This window comes from Scardinius erythrophthalmus (genome assembly GCF_964197995.2).
Source record: "Scardinius erythrophthalmus genome assembly, chromosome: 14".
In the NCBI taxonomy this organism is placed as follows: Eukaryota; Metazoa; Chordata; class Actinopteri; order Cypriniformes; family Leuciscidae; genus Scardinius; species Scardinius erythrophthalmus.
The window spans coordinates 7,429,469-7,443,373 of record NC_138234.1 but is presented as its reverse complement, the minus strand read 5'-3'; positions in this window follow the sequence as shown (position 1 = coordinate 7,443,373).

The window sequence follows — 13,905 nt, the reverse complement described above, 5'->3', positions numbered from 1 at the left end:
AAAGAGGACCTAAAACTGAACCCTGAGGAACTCCGTATGACAGAGGGGTCATATCTGACAAAATGTTATTAACAGACACACAGAATGATCTGTCGCTCAGGTAAGAGGTAAACCATCTAAGAACAACACCAGAAAAACCCATTTCACACCAGAAAAACCCATTTCTTAGTTCGTAGACCTTCACTTTTACTCTGTTGAGTTGATTCTGAGGCAGTTTCATCTTAGAGAATGAATAACAAACCTGTTACAATCATATTTTAAATACAATTGTTAGGCTTTAGTGCTAATTCAATTTATGATGATGCTCTTTGATGCTCTTTGCTGCTACAGGGCTGTGAGCGCGACTTTTTGTTGTTGGTTTCTTTTTTTCTTTTTTCATTTATAAATAAACACGCCCACAAATCCGCAAGCCGACCCTGTCCTCTTCCTTCCTTGAATTTGAATTTGAATTTTGTTACAGCATCCTCCAGCTGAGCGGTCGGCATCGCGCGTTCATACGTTTTGGGGGCGTGGCTTTGGAAGGAACCCAGAAGGGAGGGGGTGGGAGTGAATGGAATAATGCTCAATCCCAATTCACCCATTGCCCCTACCCCTTGGCCCTACCCCTCCGTTTTGCGCGTTCCCGTGAAGGGGTAGGGTTGTCTCGATTTTCTTTTGGTTGGAGGGGTAGGGGTAAGGGGAAGGGCCAGATAGTCCTTGAAACTAAGATTTTTCGGGACCACACTTCAGACGAAGGGGTATGAGAAATGTACCTACCTACATACACCGGCTACAGAGGCAACATGACTGCCAATAATCATTTTCTTTGTCACATTCAATCTTGTGTTCATATTTACGGTCATGTTCTTCAAAGAAACGGTTGCAAAAAACCGCTAAATTCGTTAACAATATGACGCGTGTGAAAAGCAAAAGTTTGAAGCGCAGTGAACGCGCGAATGAGGCGAATTCGCGTCCACCGTGCCGCGCTAAACGCCTCATTCGCGCCGCAAGACCTCCAGATGCGCGGAAACGCGTCTTAACATTGAAATCACTCACGCCAGACGCTCTATTCACGTCTATTAGTGGTGTCCCATTTCTTAGGGGAATATTTTCACCCCTACGCCTTGACACTCTGATTCAAGAGGTAGGCGAAGTGATATAAAATAGAATTGGGATTGGGCCTAAGTAGCTGTCCTGAGAGGACTAGAGACACTCAGTTTTTATACTCTCTTTTTCAGAGTACAATTTACATTTTAATTATGTATTGGTATATAAAGACAGTTCACTCAACATTCACTACTTTCACTTTGACAGAGAGGGCAGGGCGCATTTTTTGAAATTAGTTTCGGTCCAGGTATGCAGCCTCCCCACACAGAGCGCAACGCTCTGATAATCTGAAGACCACGCCCACCAAGGGGAAAAACAAACCAACCGTCTCCATTGACTTTGCATTGCGAGAGGCTGCCTCCTTGTCATTTCTTGCTTCTAAGAAAAGACAGAATAATGCCTAAAAGCTGCTGTGTGATAATGTGTACAGCAAACAAGCTAAGAAACCCAGAAATACGTTTTCATAAGCTGTCGACCCCAAAAAAAAGAGCGTTTGAGGACAAAAAGTGGATACAGGCTGGAACGAATGGGTAAATTGTGGGATCCTGACACTCAGTATGCACTAAAAATACACTACATGTGCAGTAAGTTCAACATTTGGTCACTGGTGAGTCAAATATCCAAATGTCAGTTTTATATGTTATATTTCTGTAAGATAAACTATCCTGTGTTGCCGATTACAGTCTCCTCCAGCGGATGTTAGTTCTCAGAGTAATGAGACACGCTCTGTCTCAACTGCCTGTATCCACTTTTATGTCCTAAACACTCGTTTTTTGGGGTCGAGAGCTAATAAAAACTTATTTCTGGGTTTTTTAGCTTGTTTGCTGCACACCTTGTCACACAGCAGCTTTTAGGCATTTTTCTGTCTTTTGTTAGAAGCAAGAAATGACACGTGTGGGCGTGGCCTAAATGCGCTCTGTCTCTATACTCGTTAATGTTTGGACTAAAGTCGTTGAAGAACCCATGTGGAGTTGTGGACTCCTCCTACGAGAGGCGGAGAAACAGTCCAGTCTTAACGAATTGCAGATTTGCCCGCTGTATTTGAATTTCCAAACAGCTGCTCAGTGTCTAGAGTCCGAGAACATCCCTCACACACATCTGACTACAACATGCACCGACGGTAAGACTTTCTCAATTTAAACTGCACGTAGTTGAGCTGAGTTTCATTGTACAACAATGCGAATCATTATTATGTGGCATAGCGTTTTGATTTATGATGTCTTTGCAACACAAAGACCATTCATTTACCTTTCACGGGTAGGTAAAAAACAAACAAAACAAAACATCTAATGAAAACTGTGCATGACGCGAGACGTTTGAATGAGACTGCAAACAAGACAAGCTTTCTATGCACGTTTGCACGACTTTCGTTATAAGTGTGCACTGACTTATAACGAAAGTCGTGCAAACGTGCATAGAAAGTTTCAAGAGCTGTCAGCGGCGAGGGCTCGGGTAGGGACCACCCAACAAACAGGGTCCCTATAATAGCCTAGGTTTTTTTTTCTTTCTTTCTTTTTTTTTGGAAACAACTCTATTCATAGGGACATTTTTGAATGAAAAAAGTAAAAATTCTGTTGCATGGCCTGTTTCAATTCAACACTCATTGACAGACAGAAGAAAAAATAAACGTGCATGACGATGTGAATTGTAAACAAGATGTAGTAAATACTGCACAAAGATTCATAACAGTCTTCATTCATTTCATTGAGCAAAATAGCTGTCAGTAACTAACATGCTCGGACCAATCAGTACCCTCAACTGCAGGCTACAGCCCAAGATAGGCGGTACTTATTTAAAGGTGCTCTAAGTGATGTTAGGTGATGTCACTTCTTGTTGAGGTTTAAAGTATTAGGTGTGTTCGACATCGGCTGGATGTAACCGATCGGCGAGTGTAGCCGCGTGCAGGCGGGGTGGAGCTGCAAATGGAGACGTGAAGTCGGACACTTTCTGGTTCCCGTAGTGACCGCTCACGTGGTGTTTGCATACTTTACCACAGCTGAAGTGTAACAAATGCAATATTTGCCAAATAATACACGGATGTTTCAGAGACGTTTTCTTTCAATACTTAATGTACTGCTTCATACAGCGTCTGTTTGAACAAGAATAAAGTTCACCATAAGCTACTATCAATGAAGTGGAGTCTACGTTTTTTAATCAGTTTTAATTTGATAATCATGACACAACATAACATGGCAACGACATGAAAAGAGTGTTCACTGTTATAATAAACTGATTTGTGAGCTTTAGAGGAAATAAAGGTGTTTGAATAAACACGAAACACACGTGATCGTTGTCATGCGGTGGATCTGGCCAATGTTGGAACAGCTGTGTCGTCATCAGCCCTCGTGCAGCCGCTCTTGAGAAGCTGCGCTGGCTGAGTTCTCCGAATCGCTCTCATGGTACTTTGATGGCACACGTCACAGTCATGTGGTGTTGGCGCTGTATCAAGTCGGACAAAATTTCTAACCGATATGCACTGCTTCAAGTCAGCCGCCGATCGGTCTGCGCAGAGCTGCATGAAGTCGAACAAGCCTATTGAGCTAGACCCTCCCTCCTCCTCATCTGCGCACTAAACCCCCCAAACCCTACGCCAAATCCTTTTTGTCGGTTATTGGCTGGAACGGTTTGTTATGTTTCGTGGTGCGGGTGAGCCCAGTTTGTTTTTCTTGCCGTTTGTGGAGCCTGGGGTGTCTAGGGGGACAGGCAGCTAGCGGATGGTGAGGAGATGTTTGCTGTATGTGCCAAAAAAAGTTTTGGCCTAAAAAACGCGTGACATCGCTTAGAGCACCTTTAAAATAAAATATAAAATGATGCACATTTGAAAGAGGATATCGTTAATGATTTTTTTAAGGATAATGATGGCAGAAATATTTTGAATTACTTTTTATGGACTTGACATTGCTCAGCATAATTGTTATTAAAATGTTCTCTATTGATTTCCAGATGCTGTTTAATCTATCTGTCGGTACTGTTGATAGATACAGGTAAGAACAGAGCAAATACTGTACAGAAATGAACTGCTTAGAAACCTTTATGAATCTTTTGTTTCGAATCAGTGTTTGGGCGCGTGCTTCAAACTGCCAAAGTCACGTGATTTCAGTAGATAAGGCCAGAGCCGTTGTGGTGTAGAGATACAATTTTAATGGTTAATGAATCATGCGGATTCAGTGAGATCATTGAACAAATATCTATGGGTTTTTACCAGATCTCTAATCAGTTTTATACATTTGTGGACGTTTTAATGAGACATTAGTATAATAGAATAATAGTAGTTAATAGTCTCTTATTGGTTTGTTTAGTTGAACAATCCATGGAACAAACAAAACAAGCCCTGGAAATTGATAAAAGAACACATATTACACAGAGACTGGATAATTAATCTTATTATTTTTAAATTTTACTTAAAAAAAAACAAACATTTGGAATGGGTTTGTAAAAGGTGTTTTATGCATGTTTGGCCTGAGTATCTGTTGCAAATACACCGTTGTGACCAGCAGGGGTCGCCAGAGGTTTAAACATTTCGAAACAGTGAATCATTTTGTGAAGCAATTGGTTCAATTAATTCGAAGCTTTTCTCCCATCACTACTGTACAGTAGTGTACTAAGGTTTAAAACTACTAGTGAAACGTTTTACTTTGCAGTTTTATAACTTAATACTTTTTTTTGCCATTACATTTTATTTGCCAAACATTTCCAGCATGATTTAAGAAGTTCCAAAGAACATTTTATATTTAAATGAAAGTAAATATGACTGTATAAAGAGTCACTGATCAATGTAAATTTTTAAATAACACTTGATTTCGGACCTATAAATTCAGAAATAATTGTAATATTAAATATTTGACAGAAAAAAACAGGTTTTCAATGTGGTTTCAGACTTTTGGACCCCACTGTATAATAATAATAATAATAATAATAATAATAGAGAACGATTAAATTTATGTAAAACTAAAAAAAAAATGTTTTCTAGCTTCTCTGCATCCGGTATTTGAAGGCATTGAAGGAGGCTCTGTCGTTTTGCTGTGCAGTCACAGAAGAATTGTACTTGAAGAAAAACAACTGACAGTCTACTGGAGACACAACGACACCAGGAACGTATACGATATTATCCATGGAGAAGTTTCTGTTAAGGAACAAGACCCAGCGTACAAGAACAGAGCAGAAGTTTTACCTGAAGAGCTCAAGAACAGCCAGATCTTTCTCAAACTCACCGATCTTCAGCTCTCCGATAGAGGAACGTACATCTGTTTCATTCCAGATGTGGGAGTTCATCACAGTACAAAACTGGTGGTCAGAGGTGTGTTATAATGCCTCCTAATTTAATACATTTGGAGTTTCTATGTGATTGAAATCTAAACAGAGTTGGTATAAATAGTCAAACATGTTGTACAATATTGTTTTTGCATGGCAGATAGTACACATATTTTGGTCTATTGTCAAAATATCTCATAGTTTTCAAAGAGTTTAATTTTATTCCTAATTTTTGCCTCCACAGAACGGCCAGTAACAGAACACAGAGTAGTTCGAGTAAGAAGCCATGGCACAGAAACAAGCCTGGGAAGAACTCTGCAACTCCTCCTACTTTTATCTGGATTCATTCGGCAATTTATTTGATTCTGTTCATTGTATTGTTCCATCGATGTATACATTTTACTTTAGTTTGAACCCCTTTCTTGCTTGCGCAATTTGTAAAGTAAATATTTTTTAATCAAAGCTATGTGTTTGGTCTGTTTGTTCAAAAATATCACACATTTAAATGTGCAGATGTGTTTGTAGATTATGTGCTGAACTGCAGTCGAATCGAATCATTCATTATTTAAAAATCACATTTCATGCATTGAAATTAGTAAAAAATTAGGCTAGGTGAGAAAAAAATAAAGCTAAATTCATAAACTTCATTGAGAAGAGCAAATCAACTTTCAAACATATTTACAATGGTGGAATAGCACTTGGGAGCACTTCGACTCGGCGCAGTAATATCATCACTCCGGAAATATCCTCTCTCCCTCTCACTTCTGTCATTAGAACCAACGTGACTTTTTACTGTGCCGAGTCAAAGTGCTCCCAAGTGCTATTACGCCATACATTATAGTTATCCTTTTTACCCGCTTAGAAAAGCGCCACGTTTTATTTTGTGTCACCATACTTGGTCGTGTAACTGTATTTAAATAGGGCAAATGTGGAGGTGTTTGGTCGCATCTAACTTCATCTCTGTTTGGTCCCTAATGAATGAACTGGGCTAAGCTAAGTGCTATCAAAGTGTTTTGAGTGCACGCACTGAGACGAGAGAGGTATGTATCAACTCATCTTAGTTAAGGGAATAACATAGTTTAATATGAAAAAACGGTGGAGTTTTCCTTTAAGGCTCAAAAATAAAGAAGTTGATCAAATTATTTGCAGAGCGTGTAAATCTTTGAAAACCTTTATTTTTCTTTGTGCATTTCGAACACTTTTCATCACAAACACACAAATTTTGCTCTTTTTTGCGGGTCTAAATCTTTTGCTTGCGAGTTGAAAAGTGTTGTTTGCGAATGAAGCTGTGTCTCAGTGGGCGGTCTCTACCAACCAGGATGGAAGACCCTTTTCTATTGGTCACCCTGGATCGAAGTGACAGGTTGACCACGCCCACTACTTTTTCTCACTGCTGCCGCACAGTGTCTGAGAGAAGAGCGAGCGAACTTGTAACGTGGCGAGCAACAGGTCATTTACTGATTTAAAGGTTGTATCAGCGATTTCAGGCCCAAACATAAATGATCACATTCATCGTTAGGAAATATTAGATGAATGTGATCATTTATGTTTGGGCCTGAAATCGCTGATAACAACCTTTAATATCATAAACTCAGTGGCAAGTGAACTGAACTATTATCTTGTTATGCTCTCCCATTTAAATACTTAACGTTTGCTAAACCAGTGAAGTCGGGCCAAAGGGTCGGGCTTAGTAATCATGTCTGATCTGCCATAACTTCCGGATCATTTCATTAGACTACCTGAAACTGTGATTGTGATTGAAGTTAATATAAAAAGAGACGTTATATTAACTTTTAACGTCTGCCAGCAGCCATATCACCCTGTAGCCCAAGACTGGTCTCCCACTGAAGCTAAGCAGGGTTGAGCCTGGTCAGTACCTGGATGGGAGACTTTCTGGGAAAATCAGGTTGCTGCTGGAAAAGGTGTTAGTGAGGCCAGTAGGGGGCGCTCACCCTGTGGTCTGTGTGGGTCCTAATGCCCCAGTGTAGTGACAGGGACACTATATTTTCAAAGAGCACCGTCCTGCGGATGAGACGTTAAACCGAGGTCCTGAATCTCTGTGGTCATAAAAAATCCCAGGATGTCCTTTCGAAAAAGAGTTGGGATGTAACCCCGGAACCCTGGCCAAATTTGCCCCTTGGTCTCTGTCCATCATGGCCTCCTAATCATCCCCACATACTGATTGGCTTCATCACTGTCTCCTCACTGTAAGCTGGTGTGTGGTGGGCGTTCTGGCACAAAATGGCTGCCGTCGCATCATCCAGGTGGAGCTGCACATTGGTGGTGGTTGACCATGTAAAGCTCTTTGAGTACCCAGAAAAGCGATATATAAATGTAACAAATTATTATTAACAATATTAGTCTTAAAAACTATAATGATAATATAGGTAGGCCTACATAAAATACATAATATAAATTACTTCACATTTTCTTTCGTTATATAGATTCAATTGTTTTACATGCACTTATCAAGACAGGTTTTAGATATTTTTCTCAGCAGTTTTTTTTTACTTTTTTGCTGTTATGTAAGTGTATTTAAACTTTTTCATATTCATATTTAATCTTAAGTAGAAATTTAAATAACAATGACCGTCAGAAAAGAATCCGTCTGTTGCTTAGTGTGAATTGCTACTGTTAGCTGCTGGTTTAGGCTATATGTCATGTGCATGATCTGTCTGTTAACAAAACTGATATTTCCTACTGGTGGCTCCAGGGGGCCAATGTTTCAGAAAACACTGAAGCTTCCCCAGGCGCCGCCATTGATTAGCAGACCATCACCTGCTGTTAGCATTCCATTGACTCCCATTCATTTTGGCGTCATTTTGACAGCGAATAACTTTACATCTGAGGCGTTTAAAGACTCCATTTGTCCATTATTTATTTATAAAGAAACACGGAAATGTATAAAAGGCTCCATTATCTTGTATCTTACGTTATGGCCCCGTAGAAGCAGTTTTTGTAAAAATAGGCTAACGATTGCGTCATAACCACGTGACTCTCTGTCGCACAGTAGAGAGATTACCGTATGGACGGGAGGAGAAGCTCGCGGGCAATTGGGGGGACGTGGAGGCAAAATGACTAAATAATTAATCAGAATACTTAGCAAAAGTTTCTCCTGCTCCAAGCTCATGGACAGCTCCTACTCACACTCTCCGTCTCTGCAAGTTTCGGAAGGGAATGATTCAGATTTCTCTTGGCACAGCTACTAGAAGACAGACGGGTTGCTCACGTCACATCTACGTCGTCAAGCTCAGTTTGAGTCTGCGCAGTACGCTCAGCCATCAGGGAGTGAGTGCTTTGACTTCACTTTTCTCCGTTGAATCCAATGGGATCGCTGTGTCCATTTATTTTACTGTCTATGGGTGGCTCTGGCTGCTATCTATGCTGTTGTGTTGGCTAATAAAATCTATTCTGCGGTAAAACAACTACAGACTGGTTTAGCCAAGTATTTAAGTGAGAGAGCATAAGAAGAGAAGAATTCAGTTCTCTTGTCACTGAGTTTGTGATTGTAACAAAGTTTGTTATTCTGAGAAGAAGGAGGTGGGGTCAAATACCTGAATTAATAAATAACACATAATAAAACAAAACACAACAAAATGTAAAATCCAGGCCTGTCCTCTCTCCATCTTCACTGTCGTCATACTGTTGTCATCATATGCTTCCGCTCCTCCGTGACCGTGAGAGACATGAGAACGGTGCGTCGCGCAGGTGTCGCTCATCAGTAATCACGCCACCAGCCTCGCCACAGTGATATTACATCAGTTATTTTACCCAGTAAAGGACCTGTTGCTCGCCACGTTACAAGTTCACTCGCTCTTCTCTTTGCGCGGCAGCAGAGAGAAAAAGTAGTGGGCGTGGTCAACCTGTCACTTCGATCCAGGGTGACCAATAGAAAAAGGGTCTTCCATCTTGGTAGAGACCGCCCACTGAGACACAGCTTCATTCGCAAGCCAAACTTTTAAAAAAATAAAAATAAAGAAAAATAGAAAAATAAAGGTTTTCAAAAATTTACATGCACTGCAAATCATTTTGTTATCAACTTCTTTTTGAGCCTTAAGAAGACTTTTATTGCAACCTTTAAATTTGTTTAATTACAAAATAATTAGTTTTACTCTCAAACGCAGTATGTTTGATTGAATAAAAAAGACACAAAGAAAACTCCACACTTTTACAGAGGAGGCACCTTTATTAAAAAATCAGTTGTAACCAGAGATGCAGTGTGACTGTTGTTAACGGCTAATTCTAACCCTCACACACACAACACTTACCGACGGTAAGACGACTTTCTCAATTTAAACTGCACGATGTAGAGTTAAATATATAAGTCTTTCATCATTAATTTTCAGTGTACAACAATGTACTCATGAGATTTGGAAGGGTTTATTAATGTTTCAGTTAGTCAGTATGTACCATGGTTTACAGCGCAATGTGTGATATCATGATATTTATGTAGGCTATACATGTGCAATATATATATATATTATAGTAATATATATAAATATATATATATATATATATATATATTTTTTTTTTTAAGAAACAACATGGACATGTATGAAATCAATGCCCTGTAACAGAAAGTCATATTTTTGTTTAGAAACCACAATTTATGTTAAAATATTAATTGTTTGTTAATTTTTTGACAAACAATTAGAAACTTTGTCTTATTTAAATGATAATTACAATATTAGTCTATCATATTTCCATGCTAAATTTGATCACTAAATCAATGTCAGTCCTTTTTAAAGCAACACTAAAGAACTTTTGCTCTTCAGTCGCCCTACAGGTTGGAAGCGGAATTGTCCATTACCGCTGCCGTAAATAATTTAGCCTATGGTCACACTCGCTGTTTATCCAGCACCGGCTTTGGAATGAACGATGTCCACAGACAAGGTAGAGTTTGTTACATGATTTCATGAAAGTATGATGTATTGTGACATCAGAAACGAAGAAAAACGAAGTAATGACTATTGTAACGCTTGATGTAAAGCAAGTCAAATTTGTCATTTCTTATGTCTCATTCGAACTACAGAAATGCGACCCGGTTTGGCAAACTTGCATAGTGTGGTTATAGCAGATATAGGGCTGCAAAGCGAATCCAGAAGTGCCTTTCACCCTGTTACGACTTGATGAACCACTGATACGATTTTGGAAACATTATTTTAAGGTAAAAAAAAAGTTATTTAGTGTTGCTTTAAAGCCCAAAAGTTGCTGTCATGGTGAAACCTCCAAACATTTGATATCTCAGTTCAGTTCATCTTAATTCATTTCCCGAAGGCAATTTGGTTGCAGCAAACAAGCATACACATAAAACAGGATCACACACACATACACAAAAATAGGAGAAAAGAGAAAGTACCCAATAAACTTCACAGCTGAGGGGACAAATTAATTTTTAATCCGATTAGTTTTACTAAGCGGAGTTCTATACCGGCTACCAGACGGGAGAAGATAGAACTCAGAATACAAGGGGTGAGAATCATCTAACAAAATGTTCTCGGCTTTACCCAAAGCCTGTCTATGGTATTACTGAGCCATAGTCATCTGCTTCCTCCCTGTTATTTTGTTTCCCTGATTTACCATCCTCTCAATACGGTTTTTATTTTTCACATTCAGAGAGTTGAACCAGCACAACAATGAAAAGGATACAACCGACTCAATATAGGATCTATAAAACATGCACATCAATGTTTTATCCACATGAAATGACCTCAGTTTCCGTAAGCAATACAATATGTTTGGTGTCAGACAAATTCACTAAAATATATTGTCCATTATAGTGAACACAAGTCTATTCCTGGGTCCCAGGAGGATATAATCACCACACCTCTCCTTAGCAAATGCACTTATTACACTGAGCTTTACTGTTAAGGTTTGGACTTTAGACGTTGGAGAACCCATGTGGAGTTGTGGACTCCTCCTACGAGAGGTGGAGGAACAGTCCAGTCTTAACGTATTGCAGATTTGCCCGCTGGTATTTGAGCTGCTCTAAAGTCCGAGAATATCCCTCACACACATCTGACTACAACATGCACCGACGGTAAGACTTTCTCAATTTAAACTGCATGTTGTTGAGTTTAATAACAGTCTCAGTGGGTTTTTAACATTGAGTTAATGTGTGATTTAGATTGCATGTAGGCTAACCATATTGGAATTGAGAAAATTAATCATGGTTTTTACTACAAATAAAACAAAAACAAAAAACAGCACAAATAACACAAATTAGCCATGTTTTTGCGACAGTAATAGTCTAACCATATTTGTCGTGACGTGTAGCCAATGGTCTGTTGTCTGACAGAAAATATGTATATGAGAACAGCTTTTTTTGGACATTCGGCTGTATTATGTTCAAATACAGTGTGTGAGCACGGATTATGAAAAAAAGCATGAAGAAAATTTGACAACTTGTTCAATGAATATTTGCACGTGTACACTAAATAAAAATCTGAAGTTGAATGCTGAAGTCAAACACTTTGCAGCAGGGCTGCTCTCCCGCCCTTTCTCTCTCTCGCTCTCCCGCGCTTTCTCTCTCGCTCTCCCGCGCTTTCTCTCTCGCTCTCCTGCGCCTATCTCTCTTTATTTCCTTTTCTATTTGTGACCAGAGTTTAATATTGAACTGTCAAAAGAGCTGTCAAAGCATGATCAGGTGTTCAGGGTGGTCCTTCAAGTTTATTGTGCAGGGATATCACGTTATTGGAAAACAAATTTCGCATATGCTGTCCCTTTTTTTTTTTTGACATGGAAAAATATTTTAGACTCACTTTATGGATTTAATACCTGCATGTTCTACTCATGGTTTGCAGATGCTGTTCCATCTGTGTGTTGATGTTGTTAATAGATACAGGTAAGAACACACTGGTGAAAAAAAATATATATGTTAAGTATTACTTGCAGCCAGACTAATTCAGGATACTTCAAGACTTGAAGTTCAACTGTGTTAATGATTAGTTAACTTGAAGTGTGCTATTTTGAAACAACTCATTTGTATATTTTAGTTGTATTTAAAGTGTAGTAAAGCATAACTTTTATAGTTCTAGTTTTATAATTTTATATTTTTCTAAAATATACTAAAGTACAATTATTTTAAAGTGTGTTAAAAGTTGTATTGTGAAAATAGGTGTGATGAAAGTATGATGCTAATATAATTTTTATATATTTAAAGATAGTAAAAAAGAATTGTTAGTATATTTGCAATGTACTATTGCAAAAATGAATCTATTTCAAATACAATAAAGTATACTTTTTTTTCATAGGGCAGTACAAACAGGCTAGTGTCACTGGGGTCCAAAAGTTGGTGACCACTAATAAAAATGATTTACTTTGCATTTTTATGATGTAACACTTATTTCATTACATACTGTATTATCTGCAAAACAATGTGAGTTAAAAGTTAGCCTGTATAAACTACATTAATCTTTCCTCTTGCCTCAGTGACAGCAGCACTGGAGCTACATGAACAAAACATGATGATTATGTTCTGAATGATTTGAGATGTCACATGATCAATGGCACTCATTTAGATTTTCTGAAGTAAAAGTTTGCCTCTAACTTTTTCGACAGCACCGATTAATGATCAAAAATTAAAGCTATAACATACTGTTTTAGCCTCTCAGCACAGGTTGGTTGAAGGCGTTGAAGGAGGCTCTGTCATTTTGCCGTGCAGTCACAGAAGAATTGTACTTGAAGAAAAACAACTGACAATCCACTGGAGACACAACGACACCAGGAATGTATACGATATTATCCGTGGAAAAGTTTCTGTAAAGACACAAGACCCAGCGTACAAGAACAGAGCAGAAGTTTTACCTGAAGAGCTCAAGAAGGGCCAGATCTCTCTCAAACTCACCGATCTTCAGCTCTCCGATGGAGGAACGTACATCTGTTTCATTCCAGCTGTGACAGTTCATGACAGTACACAACTGGTGGTCAAAGGTGTGTTGTAATTACTATACTTTTGTTCATCAGTTTTAATTTCCATGTGTTTATAATCAAAGTGATCTAAGCTGTGCACTTATTTTGCTCAAATCATAATAACGTGTTTTACAGTAGCCCTACTGTTAGTTTTTACTCCTAATAGTGCTTTGTTTTTGCTTGTTGGTTTGCCTCACAGAAAGATCATTCACAATATGCACAACGGCTCAAATAAGAAGCGCTGGAACAAAAGCAAGGCTGGGAAGGACTCTGCTCCTCCTAATGTCATCTGGATTCCTCCTGCACTTTATTTAAATATTAATTTTATAGTTGAAACCTGTGTGTTCTGCTGTTTCCTTGTATAATGTGCTGCTCTAATCTTGTTCACTATACAGTACACACCATTTAAATGAGAACTGAAAATTAATAACATTAATTACATAATAATATAACATTTACTTAAGTATTTCTTAATAAAACATAATTTATATGAAATCTATAAAGAAGGATTGGTTCAGCCTATTAATGAGGTTCTGTACATAATAAGTAGCCTATAATGGGCGATTATCTTATTTAATTAATAGACCCCTTTTGCGCCGACGTCACAGTTACGTCACGGCGCTAGCTGGAGGCAAAACAAACGGAAAACTGGAGGCG